General features: G+C 37.7%; 1 protein-coding gene across 2 annotated transcripts in view; it reads right to left on the reverse strand.

The window, feature by feature from the left end:
* Positions 1-27,686, reverse strand: part of LOC150080219 (protein lifeguard 2-like) — a 178,329-nt gene extending 150,643 nt beyond the window's left edge. The window contains exon 1 of one of the 2 annotated variants that reach the window (XM_090381091.1): positions 27,611-27,686. The gene's annotated coding sequence lies outside the window, so the exon portion shown is untranslated. Of the gene's footprint in view, positions 1-27,505 lie in introns of both variants that reach the window. The other variant, XM_090381089.1, reaches the window with a different exon arrangement.
* Between the last annotated feature and the right edge of the window lie 224 nt (positions 27,687-27,910).

Here is a 27,910-nt window from a genome sequence, read left to right on the forward strand (position 1 = left end):
GGGAGTACAGTGGTCTCAGACAGTTTTTAAATTCTGTACAGTGGGATCAACTGACGATGTTACAAACAGTAAATTCTAAGTGGGAAGCATTCAAAGAATTAATCGTGGAAGCGACTAGACTTTATATACCGATTAAGAAATATCGTTCAAGGTTTAGGCCTAAATGGTTATCAAATGAACTAATGAGACTCGTGACAGAGAAGAAAAATGCATGGGATGCCTATAAATTATCAGGTGACGCAGAAGCCTGTGGCAGATATAAGCTAGTCTGTAATCAGGTCACAAAGGAGGTTCGGCAGGCGAAGGCGGATTACGAGAAATCTTTGGCAAAAGATGCTAAGAAAAACAGCAAGGATTTCTTTACTTATATAAACTCTAAAAGGAAGGGGATGAATATGATTGGTCCACTTGACATCGATGGTTCGACTGCTGATGATCCTGCTCAGATAGCAAACAAACTGAATGAGTATTTTGCATCTACATTCACACGTGAGGAATTATTACAATTTGAAAATGGAAGAAGGTTATCAAATTGTAGCAGTGTGCTTAATGATTTTGTAATAACTGAGAGCAAAGTGGAGGAGAAATTGTTGAAGTTAAACATAAGAAAGGCACCTGGGGTGGATGGGATCTATCCAGTTATTTTAAAGGAGGTGGCAAAGCAACTAAGCAAACCCTTAGCCATAATTATGAGAGCATCCTTGGACTCAGGGGAGGTTCCCACGGACTGGAGATGTGCAAATGTGTCCCCAATTCTCAAAGGTGGATCGAAGGGTGACACGAGTAATTACAGACCAGTTAGTTCAACTTCTGTTCCAGGTAAAATAATGGAGTCGCTGGTTAAAGATGCATTGCAGGATCATCTAGACAAGACTGCAGCAATAATTCAAACACAGCATGGGTTTGTTAAGGGAAAGTCTTGTCTGACAAATTTGATTGGTTATTATGATGTGGTCACAAAGGAACTGGATGCAAAAAATAATTTTGATATCATATACTTGGATTTCAGGAAAGCTTTTGACACTGTTGCGCATGGAAGACTACTGTACAAATTGGAGCAGAATGGTATTAAGGGTAAGTTGCTACAATGGATAAAAGGATGGTTAAGTGGGAGAAGACAGAGGGCGGTAATCAATGGGTGCTGCTCTTCGTGGACTAATGTTATTAGTGGAGTCCCACGGGGTTCGGTGTTGGGTCCACTGTTGTTTTGTGTATTTATCAATGATATTGATGAAGGTATATCAGGCTTAATGTCGAAGTTTGCAGATGACACAAAGGTTGGCAGGTTTGTTAATGACAGTAATGGCAGTGTGCTACTGCAACAGGATCTAGATAATTTGGGCAGATGGGCTAAGAAGTGGCAACTGAAGTTTAACCTTGACAAATGCAAAGTACTGCATATGGGTAGAAGTAACCCCAGAGAAACGTACCAACTGTGTGGTACTACACTTAAGGTGGTAGAAAATGAAAAAGACCTGGGAGTAATTGTGCAGTCAGATATGAAGTTTTCTGAGCAGTGCAGACAGGCTGCTAGGGCGGGTCATGGGGTTTTGTCAATGATATATAGGAATTTTGCTAGCAGGGAAAAGGAGGTGATTGTCCCTCTGTATAAGGCAATGGTCAGGCCACGCCTTGAGTACTGCGTACAGGTCTGGAGGCCTCATTTTAGGAAGGATGTAGATTTGCTTGAACGTGTACAGAGAAGAGCAACACGATTGGTGAGGGGAATGAAGGGATTCTCTTACCAAGAGAGGCTTAAGTTCTGCAAATTGCAGTGGCTGGAGACTAGGCACCTGCGCGGTGATCTGATTGAGGTCTATAAGGCCTTGAATGGGTTGAGCACGCTGAATTCTGATGGGATCCTTCCACTTGTTCAGATTACCAATCTACGGGGACATAAGTTCAAATTAAGAAAGGTCAGATGTAGAATAGATGTGCGGAAATTTGCCTTTAGCCAGCGGGTGGTTAATTGCTGGAACAAACTTCCATCTGTCATTGTAGAAGTTGATAGGTTAAATAAATTTAAGGAGGAACTGGACAGGCATTTGGAGGGATTGGTGTGATATTTTTTTTTTGGCTGATGCTGCATAAGCTTCTACACTTGCTTTCTTGCATCATGTGCCACTACTACTACAATAGAAATTAGAAATTCATGTATCGCCTGGAAATTTATTTAAATAGAAGCCTGAGTTTTTAAAAACTAGATAACCTCTAACATCATTGGTAAACATTGTATAACATCATAACCAAGTTAAGCATGTACATTAGAAAGTTTTGCCTTGAGCCGGCGAAGTTTTTACAGCTGAGGAACATAGAAGTTTTTTCTGTTTTATTAACTTAAATTGGCTTGAATTGGCATATTAACTTATTTTCTAGAGTAGCTCTATATTCCTAGTTATGATAGTTTAAATTTAACATAGATAGAGATTTTGTAGGTTATTACTTAGTATCAGTAAGGGTATCCAATCCACATGTTTTACAAATTTTGCAGAGCCAGCAAACTGGAAGTGTTTTAGCTATACTTAGCCGATTTTTGACCAACTGTTATATTAAATTAATTGTAAGTAGCTTATAGACCTAAGCAAGATCCTTGATTTATTCTAAGTGAGACAGCGAGATTTTGGAAGTTAATTAATATTTAAGTGTCCGTAGATTTACCGTTCGTAACTTGCCGCCATTGTTATATGATACGTTATATCCCGAACTAGATAGCGTTGGCTTAGTATAGTATATAATATCAATTAATCAGTAATTTATTAATCTTGTTGAACTTCATTGTCAATTAAATTGTACTTTTAATTAAATACATATAATGACTTAGATTTTACGAACGTAACAATTAATTAATACATAATACGGAACTTATATAAAGAAACTCAAAGATAATACTTGGCACTTAAAAAATATATATAGATATATAGTGTTACAACTGTGTTGGGATACAAGTTTAGGGTTAAAATTTTGTATATTGAAACTGAAACTGAATTGGAATCATGACTCAGACCAGCAAAGCAAAAGGCTCAAGCTAAATGGAGTGCTGTGGCTGAGGGGAGAACTAAGGGGGGGGGGAGCTGCCCTCTGAATCACAGCTTTTTAAAATGCACTGCTTGCTTGATGTTTGTGGAGCAATCAGGTACGGGACATGATATTGCCAAGGGGGATGTCTTTGTGTGCACGCGATACAAGGAGTGTGACGAAATGAGGCGACAACTCAGCATTGTTATGGGCCTATATGAGAGCTTGAAGGACTGGGTGGATGCCCTCGAAGGATCTAAAGTGCGGGGCCCCATCAAGCTCTCAGCTGCCCACATCAATGCCAGAGCTTGCACTTGATCATCACACAACACAGGAGCAACCCCCCCCCCCCCAAGGCAGAATGCACTGGAACCACAGGAACTAGTAGTTGTTGATGACTATTGTCAGGGAAACGGGGAACATGATATGTAAAAAGGATAGGTGGAACAAGACCAGAGTATGTCTGACAGGGGCAAAGGTTGATGACATTGTAGAGCGGATATCTTTTAAGGGCACAAAACGTGATCTTGTTGTACATGTTGGCACTAATGACATTAAGAGTAGGAGGCTGAAAGAATTACTTAACAAGTACAGGTCACTGTTGAAAAAAAGCCGTGAATTAGGGTTGAATCTGAATGTGTCTGCACTTCTGCCCAGACATGATAGGAGAGAGTATATGATGAGAATCTTGTCGATCAATTCGGCCCTGAAAAGATTGTGCACGGCTCAAGGGGTAGAATTTTTTTCAGGGATGGGATATACTTAAAATAAAAGGGTGCAAGAATATTTGCTGATGCTATCAAGGCAGTGTTAGGCGGGTTGGAAAACTGCTAGCTTGGGGGGAATACAAGGACTAATATATTAACAGTAGCCACTGGCAGAGGTGAAAGTGATTCTTGCACTGCTTCTACTAGAATGAGCAGCAGCCTGGAAAACAAGATGCAGGGTATTTCACAGACTGCTGAGAGTCATTGAGGTACAAGTAAACACATGGGTTGTATTAGGGTAGCTAAGAATAGGAACAGGTGCATGTATACTTGCATGTACACCAATGCCAGAAGTTTGGCATTGGTGTACATACCAAACTCCTAAATTTGATGAATTTGAGGTATTGCTCAAAACATCAAAGGCAGATATTGTTCGGTTATCAGAGATGTGGTGTCAAACAGATATAGGGAATGCAGAACTGGAATTTGAGGAGTATAATGTGTACAGGAAGGATAGGCAAGATAGGAAGGGTGGAGGGGTTATACTATTAGTTAAGAAACATAAAATCCAAGAAAGTGAAGCCAGTCGACATCGCTGGACAATGCAATGTCGAGTCAGTCTGGTGTGACATAAGCATTGGGAGATCAAAATTGAGTAGGGTGTGTTATAGGCCTAATGACTCTGATGAGAATAATAAGGAACTGTACAGGGAAATAGAGTGGGCCAGTAAATCAGAGAGTCTTATAATGGGGGATTTTAATTTCCCAGAAATTGATTGGAATTTGTGGATTGGTCACTCGCACACTAGCAAGGCCTTTGTGGATTTATTGGATGATTGTTTTCAACATCAGCATGTTTGGGAGGCAACTACAGGGAGTAATACTCTTGATCTGATTATAAGTAGGGATTCTTCATGTATTAAAAATCTGCAGATAAAGGAACCACTAGGTGGCAGTGATCACAGTGGGATTTACTCAAAGGGGTAACTACCATCAGGGGTTAAGGGAAGGGTTTTTGCTTTTGTAAAGGTGACTATAGTGATCTGAGACAGTATTTAAATTCTATACGGTGGCACCAACTGATGATGTTACCAACAGCAAATTCAAAATGGGAAGCATTCAAAGAAATTATCTTGGAAGCTACTAGGCTTTACATACCAACTAAGAAATATTGTTCAAGATTTAGGCCTAAATGGATGTCAGATGAACTAATGAGACATGTGGCAGAGAAGAAAAATGCATGGGATACATATAAATTAATGGGTGACATGGAAGCCTATGATAGATATAAGCTGGTCAGTAACTAAGTCACAAAGGAGATTAGGCAGGCAAAGGCAGATTATGAGAAATCCTTGGCAAAGGATGCTAAGAAAAACAACAAAGAGTTCTTTACCTATGTAAACACTAGAAAGAAAGGAATGAATCAGATTGGTCCAGTGGACCAATCTGATTCATCAGTTGAACCATCAATATGATGGTTCAACTGTTGATGATCCTGCTCAGGTGGCTAACAAACTAAATGAGTATTTTGCATCTACATTCACCCATGAGGAGTTATTTTGGGAGGGGAATGCCAGAGGTAAGTTAAACTCTGGCACTGAGCTGGATGATTTTGTAATAACTGAGAGGAAAGTGGAGGAGAAATTGTTGAAGATAAACATAAAAAAGGCACCCAGGGTGGACGGGATCTATCCAGTTATATTAAAGGAGGCAGCAAAGGAAGTAAACAAACCCTTAGCCATAATTATGAGAGCTTCTTTGGACTGAGGGGAGGTACCCATGGACTGGAGATGTGCAAATGTGACTCCAATTCACAAAGGAGGATCAAAGGTCAACACAAGTAATTATAGACCTGTTAGTTAACTTGGTTCCAGGAAAATGAATGGTGGCACTGGTTAAAGAAGCACTGGAGAATCATCTAGACAAGACTTCGGTTACAGCTCGGACACAGCATGGTTTTGTTAAGGGAAAGTCTTGCCCGACTAATTTGATTGGATACTTTGATGTGGTCACAAAGGAACTGGATGCAGGGAATAACTTTGATATCATACATTTGGATCTTAGTAAGGCTTTTGATACTGTTGCACAGGGAAGATACTGTTGATACTGTTGCACAAATTGGAGCAGTGTGGCATTGGAGGCAAATTGCTGCTATGGATAAAGGAATGGTTGAGTGGGAGAAGACAGTGGTAATCAGGTAATCAATGGATACTACTCACCGTGGACTAATGTTATTAGTGGAGTCCTTCAGGGTTCAGTATTGATTCCATTGTTGTTTTCCGTATTTATAAATAATATTGATGATGGTATATCAAGCTTAATGTCCAAGTTTCAGACGATATGAAGGTTGACAGGATTGTTAAGGACACTAATGACAGTACGCTGCTGCAACAGGATCTAGAAAAGTTGAGCAGATGGGCTTAGAGGTGGCAAATGAAGTTTAACATTGACAAATGAAAAGTACTACACTGACAGTGGTAGAGAACGAAAAGGAACTGGGGGTAATTGTGCAAGAGTAGCTCAAAGTGTCTTGTCAATGATATACAGGAATTTTTCTAGCAGGGATAAGGAGGTGATTATCCCCTTATATATGGCAATGGTCAGGCCACACCTTGAGTACTGTATACAGGTTGGAGGCCTCATTTTAAGAAGGATGTAGAGCTGTTGGAACGGAGTACAGAGAAGGGCAACAAAATTAGTGAATGGAACAAAGAGTTGCTCTTATGAAGAAAGGCTTAAATTTTGCAATTTACAGTGTCTGGATACTAGGCACCTGCGAGGTGATCTGATTGAGGTGTATAAAGTCTTGAATGGTTTGAGCATGCTCAATGCTGATGGGATTCTTTCTCTTGCTCAGAATAATCATTTGCCTTTAGCCAGTGGGTAGTTGGTTGATGGAACAGACTTCCATCCTTTTGTTGTGGAAGTTGATAGCCTAAATAAATTTAAGGCCGAGCGGGACAGGTATTTGGAATGAATGGAGGGGTGAAATCGGAGCGGTTTTTTTTTTTTTTTTTGGCTGATGCTGCATAAGCTTGCTTTCTTGTATCATATGCCTCTACTAATGCTAATTCATTTGGTTTGCCATCAGGGATTTTCTTCATTTCTTGAATATACACAGGTGGACTGCATAAAATTAACCTTGTAAGTTGAATAGCAAATAAATCACCTCCTTTTCTTAGCAGGGATAAGGAGGTGATTATCCCCTTACATAAGGCAATGGTCAGGCCACACCTTGAGTACTGTATACAGGTCTGGAGGCCTCATTTTAGAAAGGATATAGAGATGTTGGATCAAGTACAGACAACAGCAAAAAGATTAGTAAATGGAACAAAGGATTGCTCTAATGAAGAAAGGTTTAAGTTTTGCAAATTACAGTGTCTGGAGACCAGGCACTTGCAAAGTGATCTGATAGAGGTGTATAAGGCCTTGAATGGTTTGAGCAGGCTCAATACTGATGGGATTCTTCCTCTTGCCCAGATTAATCACCTGAGGGGGACATAAATTCAAAGTGAGGAAAGACAGTTGTAGAACTGATGTGCAGAAATTTGCCTTTAGCCAGTGGGTTGGGTGGTTGATTTCTGGAACAAAGTTCCATCTGCCATTGTAGGAGTTGATAGCTTAAATACATTTAAGGGAAAACTAAAACATTTTGAGCGAATGGATGGGTGAAATGGGAAGGGTTTTTTTCTTTTTTGGCAGATGCTCTATAAGCTTGCTATCTTGCATCATATGCCTCTGCTAATGCTGAGTATGCAACCTAATGTTAATCGATTGATGATAAGTACAGGGGATCCTCGTTAATATGAGGATAACTGATTCCAAAAAATACCACTTAAAAAGGGGACCAAATTTTTATAATGTTTATTATGTACTTATACATAGTAAAAAATGGAAGAAAGGAATTGAAAAATGAGAAAATTATTTTATTAGACATTTTTTATTATAATATATTGCACAATGTAAGATTAAATAAAGTTTATTGAAGTTACACTATTTTTCAGTTGTACAAATAAAGAATAAATCCAAAGTTCATGTTTTTTTTTTTTTTTTTTGCTGTATTTTTTCAGATAAAATTGTCTTGTAATATTTAGTTGTCTAACTTCACACTTAACTTTTGTTGCATGATTATGAAGAAGATTGTTCTTGCAAAAAATATTCAAGTGCTTGGTCAATTTTCTTAAGGAAAAAAGCTTTAATTCTTTTATTTTCAAATCCTCGTAACTGCCAGGACTCGGATGTTCAAAAGAAAATAAGTAGTTAGAATAAAGCTGGACCATCCATAAAGGAACGTATTTATACCGCAATCAGAGCATGGATTTGTTAACGGGTGATCTTGTCTGACCAATTTTAATGGCACTATGATGCAGTAACAAAAGAGCTATATATAAATGATCAGTTTGGGTTAGTCTTTACAATCTGGTACTCCTTCCAATCCATCATTGCAAGTAGCAGTGATTGACTGGTCTAGTCGTCACTGGTTGCCTTTTACTGTGTTAGAGTGAATCCCCCCCCCGACAACTTTAAAATTGGAAAACGAGTTCTGATTTTAAAACAGCATCAAGAAAAGGATGTTTACTCCCACCCTGCCACTGTTTTAAAATTGGAAATTTGTTTTCTGATTTAAAGCAGCTGCAAGCGGGGGAGAATAAACATACCAACTAAAACAGGTACCATATACTGAAGAGATCAGAGCTTCCAATCACTACAAGAAAAGCAACGAATAGGAGGGGCCTGGCTTGTAATTCACTGCTACTGGCAACAATCGATTGAAAGCGGTTCCATGTTGCAAAGACTAACCTAAGTTTGACATTATATAATTGGATTTCAAGAAAGCTTTTGATACTGTTGCACACAAAAGACAATTGCACAAACTGGACCAGTGTGGCATTTAAGGACAAGATACCGCTATGAATAAAGGGATGGTTGAGTAGGAGAAGACAGAGTGGTTATCAATTGGCTTGTTTGTTTATTTTTTGGTTTTTAGGAGCATTAGCAACTAAGGCCATATTGCTCCAGGGATATGCGGTGGTCATTCTCTGACCTTTCTGCATCCTCTGTATTTGGTGGTCACGGGCTCGAACCCCTGTCTAATCAAGAAGCGCATGCTACGCACTGCTGCTCCTGCCCACCTGGCTACGGAGGCACCTTATCAATTGGCACTACTCTTTGTGAATTAAAGTTATTAGAGGGGTCCCCAGAGTTCAGTGCTGGGGTTGTTTTCTGTATTTATTAATGGTATTGCTGAAGGCATATCAGGCTTGGTGTCTAAGTTTGCAAATGATATGAAGGTTGGAAGAGTAGATAATGACAGTAATCAAGGTATGCTACTGAACATGATCTACAAAAATTAGGCAAATGGGATGATAAATGGCAATTTCAGTTTAATAATGACAAATGCAAAGTACTGCATATGGGTAGCAGTAACCCCAGAGTAACGTATCAACTGTGTGGTACTACACACGGTTTGGTCCTTGAGGTTGTCACAGACATTCTCTCAGATATGCCAGACAAGCTGTTCTTGCTACCTGGGAGTCTAAAACGCTGATGGAACTGATATTCGGGTGACACTCAAGTCAAAGTGGACCCAATTTCGGCGAAGTCCGGACGGTCTATGACAGCCAAATCCTCTGCTTGCACCTTCACGATGGTGGGACTGTTAGTATTCCTGGATATAACCTTCATGCATAAGTACATGGTGGGTCACCACCCAGATGTGAACCAACGTAAGCAGGGGTCGAGGTGTGGCGCCCACACCACATGGAGGAACGCCGCCCCTCTATGTTACCAGGCAGTACTAGGTGGTAGATGACTCTCATCAACCGGTGAAATACCACCACTTTGCTTATTGGAGGCTTGAAGTGGTGGAACCCATGTTTAGTCTCTAGAGCTAAGTTCCGGCCAACCCTTCCCTATCTCTTCCATCATTCAGTATGATTGATGATTTTTGAGGTTATGATGAATGTCGTGGCGAGATCCAATATTCCTTACATTTCGAGGGTACAGCTCTAAAACGGTGTTCGCAGGCCGGCCACCAGTTAGTACACCGGACTGAACCTATTGGTAACTCTCTAGGAAGCTTCCGGATCAGCTAGGGTATAATCTTGCTACCTCTACTCTGCCAGATAGTGACTGGAGGGAGTCCGAGTAGTGTGTATGCGGGGAGCATTGTCGAGGCCACGTTATGTCAAGGATCTGGGTATATTCTTACCACATGTACGCCATATCCAAAAATTTCATTACTTCATACAGCATGTCCCACCCACTTTTTCTTACTATTGAATATACCATGAATTGTCAAAATAATAGAGCAAGCTTATCTGCGAAAAGATCTAAACCTCCCAAGGACTTCCTAATTCATTTCACAAATATATGTGGTCTCAATTCTAATCTCAACGATGTCCATTTCCACTTGCAGTCTTCCAAACCCCATGTACTTTTTCTGACTGAATCTCAGTTATCAGTTGATTCAACTACTGCTCATCTCAGATGTCCAAATTATTTGCTGTATGATTCCTTTCGCCTCAAAGGTGGTACTTGTGCATATGTCCATTCTGATATTCCCTGTCAAACACTTGGCAATTTGGAATCTCCTCTCTTTGATCTTCTCTGGCTTAAAATCTCTCTACCTCATTGTGTAAAATTCATCTGTTGTCTCTACCGTTCTCCCAACTCCACTAATCACTTGGAGCTCTTTGACTTCCTCTCTTTGCAACTTGACTTTCTCCAGTCCAACTTTCCTAACAGTGAGGTAATTTTCCTTGGTGATTTTAACGTTCACAACTCCAGCTGGCTTCCGTTTTCTAGTCACACCAACCCAGCAGGTCGAGATGCTGAGGCTTTTGCAATTACTAATGACCTAGCACAGATTGTTCATTTACCTACAAGAATACCAGACAATCCTAATCATACAGCCAATACGCTTGATCTTTTTCTCACAAACAACCCTTCTAAGTACAAGGTTGAAGTGAGAGCTCCTTTAGGCACTTCAGATCACAACTTGGTGATTGTCTCTTCTCCAATGGAACCTTTATCTCATGGCTATTCCCCACCTCGTATTGTTTGGCATTACAAGAATGCAAAATGGGATGACCTGCGAGACTTTTCTTCTTTTCCTTGGTCGGATTACTGTTTCAAAACTTTTGATGTCAACGTTTGCTCAGATCGTGTCAGTGAAATTATTCTTGCAGGAATGGAATCCTTTAACCCACACTCCACTTTAAAATCTCGTCCTTTATCTAAACCTTGGTTTTCCAATAAATGTGCTATAGCTGTCCAAGAGAAGAACGTTGCATATCGTAATTGGCTTGTTTCTAATTCTTCAGTTTCATTTTCTGCCTACACCAAAGCTCGCAACAATTGTAAAGCAGTTATTAATCAGTCCAAACTAGAGTTTGAACAGGCTAAGAGTAGAAAACTTGCTTCTTGCCCTAATGGTAGCCGAGCATTCTGGTCTTTTGCCAAAGCTATTGGCCGCAACTTTTGCCCATCTCTGCTCCCACCTCTGTCCAAACCAGATGGTTCTGTTGTCACTTCAGCCAAGGATAAAGCTGACCTGCTAGCATCCCATTTTTCTTTGAGCTCATGTATTAATGATCTTGGTAAAACACCTCCCACCATTCCTAACACGCTCCATTCAATGCCTCCTGTGGTCTTCCGTCAAAAGGATATCAGAAGGATTATGATGAATCTTGATGCTAAGAAAGCTCCAGGTGCTGATGGTATTTCTCCACTTGTTCTCAAAACCTGTGCTCCTGAACTTACTCCTATTCTTTGCCGCCTTTTTTCACTTTCTTATTCCAAAGGTGTTTTTCCTTCTGCTTGGAAATTTGCTCATATCCAGCCAGTTCCTAAAAAGGGTGACAAATCCCTCCCATCCAATTATCGTCCCATTGCAATTACTTCTACTCTTTCTAAAGTAATGGAGAAATCAATTAACCGCCAACTCTTAAACTACCTAGAAACCTTCCGTCTGATCAACGATTGCCAGTATGGATTCCGTCAGTGTCGATCCACTGGTGATATTCTGGCTTATGTTACCCATTTATGGACTAATTCAATGGAAAGGTTCGGTGAAACACAAGTAGTTGCTCCTGACATCTCAAAGGCTTTTGATCGTGTCTGGCATAAAGGTCTTCTAAACAAGCTTCCATCTTATGGTTTGCCAACTGTTTTTTGTAATTGGTTATCCAGTTTTCTCTCTGATCGCTCACTGAGGGTGATTGTAGATGGATCTCTGTCTTCTAACTTCTCCACTAATGCCGGTGTCCCCCAAGGTTCAGTTCTATCACCCCACTCTTTTCCTCTTGTATATTAATGACCTTCTTCCATTGACTGGAAATCCTATCCATAGTTTTGCTGATGATAGCACATTGCACTCCACTTTCCATTTTGAGAAACCTTGTCCTGCTCAATCAGCTTCAACGTCTCAAAAATCTGCTACCAATTCCTTAAATGCCGATCTTCAGGTAATTCTCCAGTGGGGCAAAGACAACTTAGTTGATTTCAACTCTTCTAAAACTCAGTCTTGTCTTATATCTCGCAAAAAGGATTCTTCTCCTCCTATGCTTATCTTTAGTGACACTCCGATTTCTAGGCAAAATGATATATCTCTTTTGGGGATTACCTTAACTTCTAATCTCTCTTGGCACAATCACATTACAAATATTGCTTACTCTGCATCTGAAAAACTTGGTTTTCTCTTTCGCTCTCGGCGTTACTTTTCTTCCAAACAGCTGCTCACTCTGTATAAATCGCAAATCCGCCCTGCCATGGAATATTGTTCCCACATCTGGGGTGGTGCCCCCAAAACCTCTCTCAGGCTTCTTGATTCCATTCAGAAGAGGGCAGTTAGGTTAATTAATGATTCATCTCTAACAGAGTCTATCCACTTGCTTTCTCATAGATGTACTGTTTCTGCTGCATGCCTCTTCTACAGATACTTCCATGGGCACTGTTCTTCTGAATTGGCTTCTATAATTCCCACTCTCTCTCTCTCTCAAAACAGTCCAAACACGTGCTGCCACCAGCCAACATCCATTTACTGTCCAACTTCAAACCCACAGAACCAACTTTTCATCTTCCTCATTTATTCATTCAATTGCCATTTTCTGGAACAACCTTCCTTCATACATATTTCCTGAAAATTACAATCTACAGAAGTTCAAGTCCAATGTCAACAAATATCTTCTTTCGTCTTCTCAACCTCCAACCCAAGCATGGTACTAAGTACTATAGGTTCTAATACCTCTCGTGTTTGGGGTTCACATAAAAAAAACCTACTTTTATGTTTAATTAAAATGAGTTTTTGAAAACAGCATCATTTATAAGACTTTCTATTGAATGGGATTCAAAGAGAAACTATTCACAGCCAAGGGAACAAGGGAATTTGTTCACAGAAAACGCAAATTTTGACATTTTTTGATAAAAACAATAAATAAAGAAATTGTTTATATATGGGGCAACCACATTGGACTAAAGGAGCTTACAAGATAGAGAATGAAAGAACATTACCATATTTAGTAGTTATATTGGTTCAAACAATAGCAAACTGAAATGAAAACAAAACTGTATCCATACATTGGCCATAATTAGCATTAGTAGAGGCATATGATGCAAGAAAGCAAGATTTTAGCATCAGCCAAAAAAACCTTCCTGTTTCACCCGCCCATTCACTCCAAAAGTCTGTCTAGTTCAGCCTTGAATTTATTTAAGCTGTAAACTTCCACAACAACAAATGAACTTTTGTACCAGCAATCAACCACCCACTGGCTAAATGCAAATTTCTGCACATCTATTCTACAGCTGTTTTTCCTCAATTTGAATTTGTCCCCCATCAGGTGCAGAATCTGAGAAAAAGGAAAAATCCCATCAGCATTGAGGTTGCACAAACAATTTAAGGTCTTGTACACCTCAATCAGATCACCCCACAGGTGCCTTGTCTCCAGACTCTGCAATTTGCAGAACTTGTGCCTTTGTTGGTAATAGCAACCCTTTGTTCCACTCACTAATCTCATTGCTATTCTCTGTACTCATTCCAGCAGCTCTACATCTTAACTAAAATGAGGCCTCCAGACCTGTATGCAGCATTCAAGGTGTGGCTTTGAGAGAATCCTGAGACGATCCTTGGATTCAGGGAAGATGCACAAATGTATCTCCTATTCCAAAGTGGGATCCAATGATGATATGAACAATTATAGACCTGTAGGCTTGACTTCTGTTCCATAGAAAATAATGAAGCCAGTTGTTAAAGACTATTGCAGGATAATCTTAGCAGGAATGGAATCATCCAGAAATTAGACAGGACTCCAAATTAAGTGTGGAGTCCTGTCTAATTAATCCGATTAGCTATTATGAAGCAGTAACAAAGGATCGGGATGCATATAATAATTTTAATGTCATATATTTATATTAGATAACAGGCCTTGTGCATCAGGTTGCATTATATCATCAAAGTTTCTTGTGATGACTGACTAACTGGTTAAAATAAATTTATTAAAATAAAAATGATATATACATAAGATAGAACAGAAATAAAATAAGATAAAAGCGTTAAAATACAAGATAAAATAGTTAAAAAATATATAATAAAAGCATTAAAATACATAAATAGTAGCTTTCGAAGCGAAGTGCCTCTTCATCAGCTAGTGTTTGAATGGTGTACTTCAGTATATACTGATGGTTACAATAGCACAAGTCAGCTGGGCAAGATCACATATCACGAGTCTGGTGCCGGTAAAGCAGAATTACTTACATGTGATGATCGCCAGCACTTACCGCACTACAATACAGTACATTCTATAATAGAGTGTACGTGTACTCCCCTCTTCCGATTCATAGTACAGTACTATTATTGGTGGCTATGTGTAGTGCTTCAAGCCATGAGCGCCAGCGGTAATCGCTTGAATAGTTGACCATTTCAATATCCCGTTGGAGATCAAGATTGTGCTGCTCAACCCAATAATGTTTGGTGACTGCGGAGTTTCAAAATTAACAGTTCGCAGAGTCACCTCATGCTCAGAAACCCGATCTTTTACCAGACTCAACTAAATAACACCCCCCACAATCTGCACACGTAATACGGTATACGGAACCACTCCATAGGAAACGAGGAACTAGTGTTTTCACCTTAGATCTAAAATGAAAACACCATCTTCTGAAGACTGATGAACTGTCATCAGTTCATCTGATATTCATTTAGATCTAAGTCAAACAGTATTTCTTTGTTGGTAGGAAAAGCCTAATGGTTTATATGATTACTTTTCTGAAAGCTTCCAATTTAGTATTTGCTGTTGGTAACATCATATGATGTGAATAATTTTTTTTTGGCTGATGCTACATAAGCTTTCTTTCTTGCATCACATGCCTCTACTACTACTACTACTAGATCTTATGAAAGCAAAAGCTTTCATAAGATCTAGTTTTACCTTTACCCTGAGGGTAGTTGTCTAAGTAAATCCCACATCAGTGTGATCACTACCACCCAGTAGGTCTTTTACCTGCAGATTCTTAATGCATGAATAATTACTGCTGACAATCAAATCAAAGAGTATTGCTTCCTCTTGTTGCCTCTCAACATGATCCTGTAGAAAACAGTTAAACAATAAATCCACAAGTCTTGCCTAGAATTTGGGGTAGAATTTTTCTCAGCCTGGTCTGTGCTTGTTAACAGGAGAGGGATGGGATACACTTAAATAGAAAGGGTGCAAGAATATTTGCTGATGCTATCAAGGCAGAGTTAGGTGGGTCGGAAAACTGCAAGCTTGGGGGGGATACACAGACTAAAAGATTAACAGTAGCCGCTGGCAGAGGTGAAAGTGATTCTTGCACTGCTTCTACTGAAATGCAATTGAGCAGCAGCCTGGAAAGCAAGTCAATGGGTATTTCCAGGACTGCTGGGAGTCATAGTGGAACAAGTAAATATATGGGCTGTGTTAGGGTAGCTAAGAGTAGAAACAGGTGCATGTATACTTGCATGTACACCAATGCTAGGAGTATAGTTAATAAATTTGATGAGCCTGAAATGCTAGTCAAGACATCAAAGATAGATATTGTTGAGATATCAGAGACATGGTGTCACAGACATAAGCAGTGCAGAATTGGAATTTGGGAACTACAGGAAGGATAGACACGACAGGAAGGGAGGAGGGGTTATACTGTTAGTTAAGAAACACAAAATCTAAGGAAGTGCATCCAATTGATGTTGGTAGACAATGCAATGTTGAGTCTGTTTGGTGTGACATAAGCACTGGAAAAGGAAAAATGAGGTGTGTGTTATAGGCCTAATGAATCTGATGAGCATAATGAGCAATTGTGCAGAGAAATAGTGGGCCAGTAAATCAGTATGTTTTATAATGGGAGATTTTAATTTTCCAGGATATTAGAGCTGGAAAAGGAATTAGAAAATGTGAATTGGAATATTATTGGTTTGGTTGAAACAAGAAGAAGAAATGAATCACTTATAAGTTTATCAAGTGGAAATCTGCTATACACCAATGAAGGAGTGAAGGTGGAGTTGGGTTTCTAGTCCATAAAGATTCCAAAATAACATTTTGGAATTCAAAAGTACATCACCAAGGGTGTCAAGACTAATACTCAAGATTTCTAAGAAGTACAAGCTAAAGATTATAATGATTTATGCACCAACATAGAGCCATGATGATGAAGAGGTTGAAGAAATGTAAACCGAAATTGTGTCTTCTAGATGAGCAGAAAACCCACTACACTATTATTATGGGGGACTTCAATGCTAAGGTTGGAAAAAGGCAAAACAGAGCAGAAAGAGGAAATATAGGAAATTTTGGAATTGGTGAAAGAAATAAGAGGTGAAAGACTTGTGGAATTTGCAGAATCTCAGGGACTGTCAGTAATGAACACTTTTTTCAAGAAAAGGGTGAACAGAAAGTGGACATGGAAGAGTCCAAATGGATTAGCAACTAATGAAATCAACTTCATCCTCACTAACAGAAGATATATTGTGAATGATGTTACTGTACTGAATAAGGTAAATGTTGAAAGTGATCACAGAATGATAAGATGTACACTTGATATAGATGTAGGAAAGGAAAGGAAAAAACTGACTCAAGTAAATAATACAAAGGTCTTTGAGATAACAGAAGAGGAGAAAAAGCAGTATATACTGGAACTTAAGAATAAGTTTGAGTTTCTGCAGACTGCTCAGGACCAAGATATCGACGAAGAATATTACAACTTTCTGAAAGTGATAAAGCCCAAGAAACCTATAAGTAAAAAAGAAATCCAAAGAAGAAAAAATTAGTCAAGAAATACTTCTCTTGATAAACCGAAGACGACAAATGAAGAGCAAGTTAAACACTGACAAGGAGAAAACTGAGTATACTGAGTTATGCAAAGCCATTAGAAAGAGACTCAGATAGGACATAAAAAGATTTAACACAAGAAAAGTAGAACAAGCATTAAGGGAAAACTAAGGACTTAAATCAGCAGCCATGAGAAGTAATACAGAAAGACAAATGATACTGAAACTGAAGAATACCGATGGCGTACTTATAAATAGCAGAGAAGGCATAATTCAAATCGCAGAAGACTACTATAGAGAATTATACAAAGGGTGAGGGAATGATGCCAGCATTGGGGAAGATGAATCACAAATTAGTAACATATACAACATACCTGATATCCTTCTCAATGAGGTAGAACATGCATTGAAGAAAATGAAGAATCAGAAAGCCCTGGGGGAAGATGAAGTTACTGTAGAATTGTTAAAATTAGGAGGAAGAAACATAACACAAAAACTGGCAAGGCTCTTCACAAAGTGCATTAGAAAAGGTGGGATGCCTAAGCAGTGGAATAATGCAATCATAGTTTTGCTGCATAAGAAAGGAGATAAATCAGAAATTGGAAATTATAGACCAATTAGCTTGTTATCCCACATCTACAAGTTATTCACAAGAGTCATTACTAACAGGTTAGAAAGAATACTTGATGAGAATCAACCGAAAGAGCAAGCTGGCTTTAGGACAGGATTCTCAACTATGGATCACCTTCATGTAATATCACAGCTAATGGAGAAAGCAAATGAATATAAAACACCATTATGCCTGACATTTGTGGATTATGAAAAGGCATTTGACTCCATACAGCATAAGGCAATGTTTTGGGCACTGGAAAGACAAGGAATAGATACCCCATATATTATGATTTTGAAGAAAATATGAGAGTGCTACCTCCTTTATTAGACTAGACAAAGACAGCAGGAAATTTAAAATCGAGAAAGGAGTTCAACAAGGAGACACAATATCTCCAAAGCTGTTTACTGCTGCCCTTGAGGAAGCTTTAAGGTTAGACTGGTCGCAGAAAGGAGTCAATGTGAACAGAGAGTACCTAAACCATTTATGATTTGCAGATGACATTGTGGTCATAAGCCACTATCCCAAAGAATTAGAGGAAAATCTTAATCAGTTATGCACAGTTAGTAAGGATTTTGGACTAAAGATGAATATGGCTAAAACAAAAGTAATGATGAACAAGTATGCCACAGAAAGGGAAATAATGATTGAAGGAGCAGTAATTGAAAAGGTGGAGTCATATACTTATCTGGGACAAGTTATTAGCTGTAATAATGATAAATGGCTGGAAGTCAAGAGAAGAATAAATTTTGGATGGATAGCATTCAGGAAATATAGTCACATACTGAAGAGCAATATCCCAGTTTGTCTGAAATGTGAAATAATGAACCAATGTATACTCCCCATCATGACTTATGGAAGTGAAACTTGGGCACTCACCAAAAGAATGGAAGAGAAGCTGAGAACTACACAGCGAAGAATGGAACGAATTATATTGGGAATCAGACTGTTAGATAAGAAGAGAAACAAGTGGATTAGGCAGAAAACTCAAGTAAAGGACATTCTTATCAAAACTAAAGGACTAAAATGGTCTTGGGCAGGACACAGCTCAAAGACATGATGACAGAGGGACTAAGAAAATAACAGAATGGTACCCAGGAGGAGCTAGAAGAAAACCTGGAAGACAAAGGCAGAGATGGTTAGATGAAATTCATGAGTTTGTGGGTAGTAAATGGATGGCCAGTGCTCAAAACAGAAGGAACTGGAAAGTTGCTGGAGAGGCCTTCATCCTGCAGTGGATTGAAAATGGCTGATGATGATGAATTTTCCAGAGATTGACTGGAATTTGTGGGTTGGTCACTTACACACTAGCAAGGCTTTTGTGGATTTATTGGATGATTGTTTTCTACAGCAGCATGTTTGGAAGGCAACTAGAGGTAGTAATACTCTTGATCTGATTATCAGTAGTGATTCTTCATGTATCAAGAATGTGCAGATAAAGAAACCACTAGGTGGCAGTGATCAAAGTGTGCTCAAGTGGGATTTACTCAAAGAGGTAACAACCATCAAGTGTAAAGGGAAGGGTTTTTGCTTTTGTAAAGGTGACTACGGAGGTCTGAGACAGTATTTAAATTCTATACGGTGGGACCAACTGATGATGTTACCAACAGCAAATTCAAAATGGGAAGCATTCAAAGAATTAATCTTGGAAGCCACTAGACTTTTCATACCATGCAGGAAAAGGCACATTACAAGAAATGTCTGGCAAAGGATGCAAAGAAAAACAGCAAAGAGTTCTTTACTTATGTAAACTCTAGAAGGAAGGGGATGAATCAGATTGGTCCAGTTGGTATTGATGGTTCAACTGTTGATGATCCTGCTCAAGTAGCTAACAAACTAAATGAATAATCTGCATCTACATTCACACACAAGGAGTTATTCAGGGAGGGGAATTCCAGAGGTGTATTAAACTCTGGCAGTAAGCTAGAAAATCTTGTAATAACTGAGAGTAAAGTGGAGGAGAAATTGTTGAAGATAAACAAAAGAAAGGCACCTGGGGTAGATGGAATCTACCCAGTTATATTAAAGGAGGCAGCAAAAGAAGTAAACCCTTAGTCATAATTATGACAGCTTCCTTGGACTCGGGGGAGGTACCCATGGACTGGAGATATGCAAATATGACCCCAATCCACAAAGGAGGATCAAAGGAAGACAGGTAATTACAGACCTGCTAGTTAAACTTCTGTTCCAGGGAAATTAATGGAGGCACTGGTTAAAGAAGCATTGCAGGATCATCTAGACAAGACTTCAGTTATAGCTCGAACACAGCATGGGTTTGTTAAAGGGAAGTCTTGTCTGACCAATTTGATTAGATACTTGATGTAGTCACAAAGGAACTGGCTGCAGAGAATAATTTTGATATCATATTTGGATCTTAGAAAGGTTTTTGATACTGTTGCACATGGAAGACTGCTGCACAAATTGGAGCAGTGTGGCACTGGAGGCCAATTGCTGCTATGGATAAAGGGATGGTTGAGTGAGAGAAGACAGAGTGGTAATCAATGGACACTTTTCTTTGTGGACTAATGTTATTAGTGGAGTCCCCCAGGGTTCAGTGTTGGGTACATTGTTTTCTGTATTCATTAATGATATTGATGATGGTATATCAAGCTTAATGTCCAAGTTTGCAGACGATACAAAGATCGCCGGGTTTGTTAATGACACTAATGACAGTACGCTGCTGCTGCAACAGGATCCAGAAAAGTTGAGCAGATGGGCTGAGAGGTGGCAACTGAAGTTTAATATTGACAAATGTAAAGTACTGCATATGGAAAACAGTAACTCCAGAGTAACATATCAACTGTGTGGTACTACACTGACAGTGGTACAGAGTGAAAATGACCTGGGGGTAATTGTGCAGGCAGATATGAAGCAGTGCAGATGGTCTGCAAGAGTAGCAAAAACTCCAAATACAAAAGGTATTAGAACCTCCAACCTATGCACAATACTTAGTACTGTGCAAAGGTTTGAGGTTTTTAGAACACAAGATACACAATAAGACACCATAGGTTGGAGGTTGACATTAGACTCAAATTTTTAAATATTGTAATTTTTGAAACATAAGTGAAAGAAGGTTTTCCAAAGAATAGAAGTAGAAAGGATAAATGAAGGAAAGAAAGTTGATTCTAAGAGTTTGAAGTTGGACAGTGAATAGATATTAAACGGTTGAAGAATGTATTCAGAATGGTTTGCAAGACTGATGAAATTACAGATGCCATTTCAGACAAACAGTACCAGTTGAGCTAGCTATAAAAAAGCATACAGCAGAAACTGAACATTAAGACAGTGTACATTACCATTAGAGTGGAGAGAATTCATAAGAGATGGGTCATTAATTAATTCCTTTTTTGAATAAAGTCTAGAAGCTCAAGGGAGGTTTTGAGGGCACTGTCCAGATGTGAGAACAATATTCATGGTAATTTGCAAATCTGAGATCTATAGTCAGTAGATATTTAAAAGAAAAGCAATGCTGGAAGTGAAAAACATAATCCAGTTTTTTAGGAAGCAATATTTGTGATGTGCTTTTACCAAGAGATATTAGAAGTTAGGGTAATTGATAGAGATATGCAATCTTGTCTAGAAATCTGAAGTGCAGCAGCAGACTTTTTTTTTGCAGGAAATAAGACAGGACTGTTTTAGAAGGATTGAAGTAAACCAATTTTTTTAATCCCACTGGAGAATTAACAGGTTATCAATATTTGATGGAATACATCCAATTGTATTTAAAAAAGCTACAAAAGAGGCAGTTAAAACTTTAGCTATAATGATGAAAGCATCCTCTGATTCAAAAGAAGTACCTGCAGAGAATACTTTGATGAAACATGATCCTCCTTCATTAAAGGAAGATCTTGCCTCAGTCTGATTAGCTATTGTGAGGTTGTCACAAAGGAACTAGATCTAAAGAATAATTCTGACAAACACTTAGATTTCAGCATAGCCTTTGAAATACTGTACCACATGTATGACTACTGCATAAAATGGAAAAATGTCATATTGGTGCAAGTTAATACTATGGATAAAGGAGTAATGTGGTAGGAGACAGAGCAATAGCCACTGCTCTTCATAAACTGGGGTAATAAAGGGGTTGGTGTTGGATCCCTTACTATTTTTAATATTTATTAATGATATTGATGTAGGTATTTCTATGTTTTACATCCAAGTCTGCTGATGATACAAAAGTCAGCACAATAGTTAATACAATAATCAGGGTGTGTTACTTCAAGAGGATCTAGATGAACTAAACATATGGACTGAAAAATTAAAATTTAACAATGATAAATGCAAGGTAGTGGCATTTAGGCAGCAGTAATTTCAGAATAGCATACCACTTGGGTGGTACCAAACTCAAAGTAATGGAGTTATGAAAAGTGTCTAGGGGTAGTTGTACTGTCTAACATGAAATTCTCTGAGCAGTGCAAATAAGCTACTAGAACAGCTCATTGGAGCTCTGTCAATAATATACAGGAACTCTGATAGCAGGAACAAAAAAAGTGATCATCCTATTGCATAAGGCAACGGTTAGGCCACATCTGGAATACCATATACAGGTGTGGAAACCACATTTCACAAAGGTTACAGATATGTCAAAAAAGGTACAGGGAAGAGCAACATGAATAGTTCAGGGCACAAAAGAATATTCTCACCAATAAATACTGGGCTACAGTAAACCGTAGTTATTGTAAACTAGAAATCCAATGGTGACCCGATTGAAGTGAATAAGGCTTCAAAAGAGTTACATCTAAATGCTGATGGCATTTTCACTCTTCATAAGGGCTGGTTGCATAATAAATGTGTGGTACTTTGCATTCAACCAAAGATTAATCACTTATTGGAATAAAAATAGATTATTGGATAAATTGGGATAAAAATTGATAGAAGTTCCACCTGTGTTGAGGAGATGGATAATTTGAATAAATTTAAGGGGAGGGATAAATTATTGGAAGGAACGGTCAAATTAAGTAGGGTTTTTTTTTGACTGGTGCCATATAAGCTTTGTTTCCTTGCATTAAGTTGCCAATACTAATGCTAATTTAACCCAACAGTTGCACAAAATTGATTCCAACCCCAATAAGATTTCAGTAATTCATGCTACATCTAATCTACCCACACAGCTAAAACTCCTAACAGCAGTTTTTGAGAATGTTTTCTTTGAATTCTTCACTAAAAATTTAAAAAATGTCTGTTAATTATTACAGCACAATTAGGAAAAATTTATGATTAAGTTACACATAATTATACACACATGTTGATTAGTAAATGTCATGTACGGTTATTGATAGCAAGTACACTTTACTGCCATGCACTTCCAATCGGTAACGCTCTCTGGCTTTGTGATATTGACACATCTGGAATCAAACTGTTGACATGTTTCATGCAGTGAGTGCTCCTGTTACTGATGAGCTGGCATCCAATTGCAGATTTTTGTTGAAGTATGCAGTTTTTAAATTAGCATCTACTTGCTGACAAGTCTAAAGGGCATTTTTATTTCAAAAATAATTAAAAGCATATGTTTTTAATATAGAACACTGATTTTTCATAATTGTCTTCAGAAAAGACTGAAAATAAAAGTGGCATAAAAAATTAACAATTCTGAATTTTTTTTTTTTCCTGATATTTCAAATTTTCACACACCTAGCTCAGTGTTAAGGAACTTGTAGATATTCAAGCAGTTGAGGCTGTTTTGTGCACACATTTCAACTTCTCAAACTGGAAGGTAGAATACAACATGCTATCATCGGCAAAATTATGAACAGAATTTGCAATCAGCAAAAGATCATCAATATGTAAAGAAAAAGTAAGAGTGCGAGAAAGAAATGAAACTTAGGGGACACCAGCACTAATTGAGAATTTGGAACCTGGTCATCCGCAATGACCAGTCAGAGAGAAAACTGACTACCTAATTGCAAAAAAACAAACAGCCCTCAGGAATAGAGCTTGTTTAGAAGACTTATGCCAAAAAATCAATAGCCTTGAAAATGGAAATTAAAAACATTGACTATCCTAGTGACATCACGTGGATCTAAACTAAAATGAAACGAGTACATATGAATTGTCAATTCAGGAGAGAATTTCTGAATGGTCAAAATACGGATCAGTCTGGCATTTTTATTGGTCAAATGACTGACCTAATCCCTATTACACAACAGAAAGCAGCTGGCATCCTTTCAATTCTGACCTTCTACTTATATTCTAGAGCAGCGGTCTCCAAATTTTTTGGTCATGCACCCTTATTTTACTTAAAAGGACTAGCATGCACCCCAGAATAAAAAATGAAATATATAAGTTTAATATATTTTTTTATTTATAAATCATTTACATGGAAGGCATAACTAAAATCCATTTATAAAATCATTTGTTTGATTGTTTGCTTAATCAACATTTGTTCAGTACGTTAAACAAGGATGGAAGATATACTCCGAGCCCGAAGCGAGCGTGTGACTGCTTTGTTTCGGACATGGGCAAAACAGACGGCATGATCAAATAAAGCCACATATTGAAGTATTAAAAAAACATTTATTTATAAATTTTTATTTTCAATTATGTTTTGAAAAACTAAAGTTTTCATAATTAATAAATATTGATTTATTGCGGTCTCACCCTACTTTTGGAGACCACTATTCTAGAGAATAACGTTCCTTTTAAAAAATTATAACTTTCAAAAATTTCCAGAGTTAATTTTAACAAGTTCCAACTTCACAACAGATTTCCTTTATTCTTCCACAGTAGTAAAATCAGATTCATTATCTTACTTCAAATTATAAATTTTTAATTATTTTGAAATTATTCAGAATAAAATTACAAATGATGAGAAGATAATTAATGCAAAAAGAATATATGCTATGAATAGTCTAATTTGGAATAACCATACCAATGTTCAATGATTTTCTACTTTTGTTCCACAGAACACTGGTGTGCCACACGCAATACTTAGGTGTTACATGACATGTTCCATCAAAATTAGCATGTATTTATGTTTCAATATTTTGATGCACTTAAAAATATACTCCATATATACTAAGTGCAGCTAAAATGAAACGAGAATCATTGCTTACCAACACTTTACTACTGCACATGTCAACAACATTCATATCATGGCTGTAGTTTGTTTTTTCCTGTACAGATCAGTTTTTGTTTCTTTGCAATCATATGATTAAGTTTTGATTGATCTGTGCCTCTTTAATTGAATTAATGTTTTAATCTTTTGGTAGAAAAATGAGTGAATGTTACTTAGAGCAAAGAATTGTTAAATTTTTAATGAAACTCTGTAAAAATGGTCCAGAAATTTTTAAGATGTTATGGACCATGTACACTAATAAAACCAAGAGTTGGCCATGTGTATCAATGGCACAAACAGTTCAGACAGGGAGTTGCCCATGACGAGAAGAAGACAGCCAACTTCAACAATAGATGAGAATGTGGAAAAAATTCGAGAGATCATGTGCCAAGACCATCAGATGAGAATTTGACTAATCGCAGAACAGTTACACATTGATAAATAAACAATAGGAACAATTTTGACAGAACAATTGGGCATGAGAAAGGTGTGTGAGCGAATGGTTCCACACATCCTGACAGACGATTAGAAGCAGAAACATGTGGAAGTTTGCATTGCAAATTTTGAAAAAATTGTTGAAACTCCCAACTTCTTGGATTCAGTGATAACAGGAGATGAATCTTGGGCCTTTCAGTATGATCCACAAAACAAGCGTCAAAGCATGCAGTGGCAGACTCCCTCTTCCCTCCTGTTTAAAGAAAGCAAGAATGTCTCAATCAAAGATAGAGTCCATGCTAGCAGTTTTTTTTTTGATTGTTGTGATGTTGTTCATCATGAATTTTGTCCCGCCAAATCAGACACGCTACATTCATATTATATAAACACTTTGTTAAAAAATTCGAAAGGGATGGCCCAACTCATGGTCGGACAAATGGTTTTTGCATCACGACAATGCACCATGTCATTGCTCTGTTACGGTGAGAGTTTTAATGGAAAACAAGATCACAACAACGCAGCATCCACCTTAATTGTCAGATCTGGAGTTGTGTGGCTTTTTTCTGTTCTCAAAAAATTAAAATCCACCTCATAAGAAAGCCATTTTAGACATTCAACAGAATACAATGCAGCAATTAAAGGTGGTATCTTCTGAAGACTTCTGCTGCTGTTTTAGATCCTGGATTTCACAAATGGAGTGCTGCATAAGCACGACTGGAAATTACGGGATAAACATTGAAATTGTTGTATTTAAAAAATATTTCTCATTTCTTTTTAGCCACACCTTGTATTTACAGAAAAGCAAATTCTAGTGATGCAATTCATTTGAATTATTATTATTATTGTTATTAATATCAATTTATTTCCAAAGAAATGTCCCTTTACAGCTATAGGACATGGGGCTACATGATACGAATAAATAAATATTGCCATACTATTTACAATCAGTTTAATGTACAGAGTACTCAAATGAATTGATACAATACATGGCCTAAACCAGCATTTAATCACATAAATACATAATCATAAATACAAAAATAACGGATAATATAGCATCCTGGAAGTTATATCACCTACAATTTGACCAGGGCATGCATATCTGCCAGAGGCAGATCTGTACATTTTGTCCTTGCAGAGCTTCTGACAGTCAATGGATACCCTGTTAAATATTTCCATGGCATTAAATGGAAAGATGTTATTCAGGGAGGCCATGCTTCACAGGTTGGATCTGAATGGCAGTATTCTGTTTCTGCCAAGATATCCCTTTTTTTTTTTTTTTTTTTTACTGGGAACAAACAAACAAAAAATAAATTTTCAATAGATTTGAAACAGATAAGATATTGGTAGAACACCATATTTGATGTTGTGCCAATATCTTACCCATTTTGAAGTGTACCATTACTCAAAAAAAAAAAAAAAAAAAAGCTGAACTACATTTGAAGATACTGAGACAAATATCACTCAGCAACTAAACTTGAAGTTTACTTTCACTATCCATAAAGCCAAGTTAAAATATTAAAACTACACCTCAGTAGCAAAGTAATATTGGTTATAGTGAAAACTTACTTTTAAATGAGTAATTTGAAAAATAATCACAATTGGTAATTATTGGAAGAAATCTGAGATTTTCCTCATAAGCCAGAAGCTATTTTAAAACATGCAGTATGCACACAACTGCTTTTCCTAATTATCTCCTAATTGCCTTCTTGTGATATAAAACACAAACCCCATATTTTCCACTTATATTTTCAACCCATTTAAATTGGCAAAGGAACGGGTGAATTACTAAGGTTGTTGACTTTGTACCAAAAACAACTATGGCCAGCGTGCTGCATAGGAAAATTGTATCTGTGGCCAGTTCTTGAGGGTAAAAACAAGCAACTGTTGCCCGACTCAGTCACATTTTATTGAAAATGCCAATAAAAATTCTTTCGCCTTGGTAAGATACGAACCCCGGCCTTTTCCTCAAGGTATGGAAGAACGGCAAATCTGTGCTATAGGCGAGGGTCAATAACACGGCAACTTGCAAAACAACTAACATTAGATTTAGCTAATTGAAAATTTTGATTACACATAACACGATAGCAGAAAGATACAGTAAACCTAAAGGGATATCCGAAAAATCATTATAGCCGTCTCGAACCGACGGTACGCACACTGTTGTTTATGTGGTTAGCACGAAAAAAATACAGTATATATATAAAAAAGATCAGTGGCATTTACTCTGACAAAATAATAATGGTAACATACATGTTATATATTATAAACTGCGGAACAGAAAAATAAATAAATACATAAAAACTTGGAAACTCCTGCTTTACTGGAATAGCACTCAGCTGTCTAAAGGCCTAAAACCAAATGTAAGCACACTTACATACTTTTATTCAAAGAAAACATTTGAAACATACCTAAACTAATATGTAGAAGAAAGGTCACTAGTTAGATTCAGGTAAAGGGCTATTATGTACAATTTAGGTTGGCAATCTTCTTTATCACTTAAAATTCGATATTACCTCATTTCTGAGAAAACATTACAAGTACTTAACGCAACTGTTTAGCACACCCACCACTATCAACAGTCAACTTGTAGCATACATTACACATTGAATGAAAAGACGATCCTAGCGGTAGAGAATGGAACTTCACGCAAGTAAATAATTCTTACAGAACAGTTATCATTACCATAAGAAAATTTCATTCCTCGTAGAAATTTTCATATCTTGTAGCGTTGTTGATATGCCTTTATGGTAAGCGGATATTAATAGCAGCCTTGTTGCTATAAATATCTGATTACTTAAAAAATACTGTACATT

This window comes from Mastigoproctus giganteus, chromosome 9 (assembly GCF_048544385.1).
Source record: "Mastigoproctus giganteus isolate SK-2022 chromosome 9, ASM4854438v1, whole genome shotgun sequence".
NCBI lineage: Eukaryota > Metazoa > Arthropoda > Arachnida > Uropygi > Thelyphonidae > Mastigoproctus > Mastigoproctus giganteus.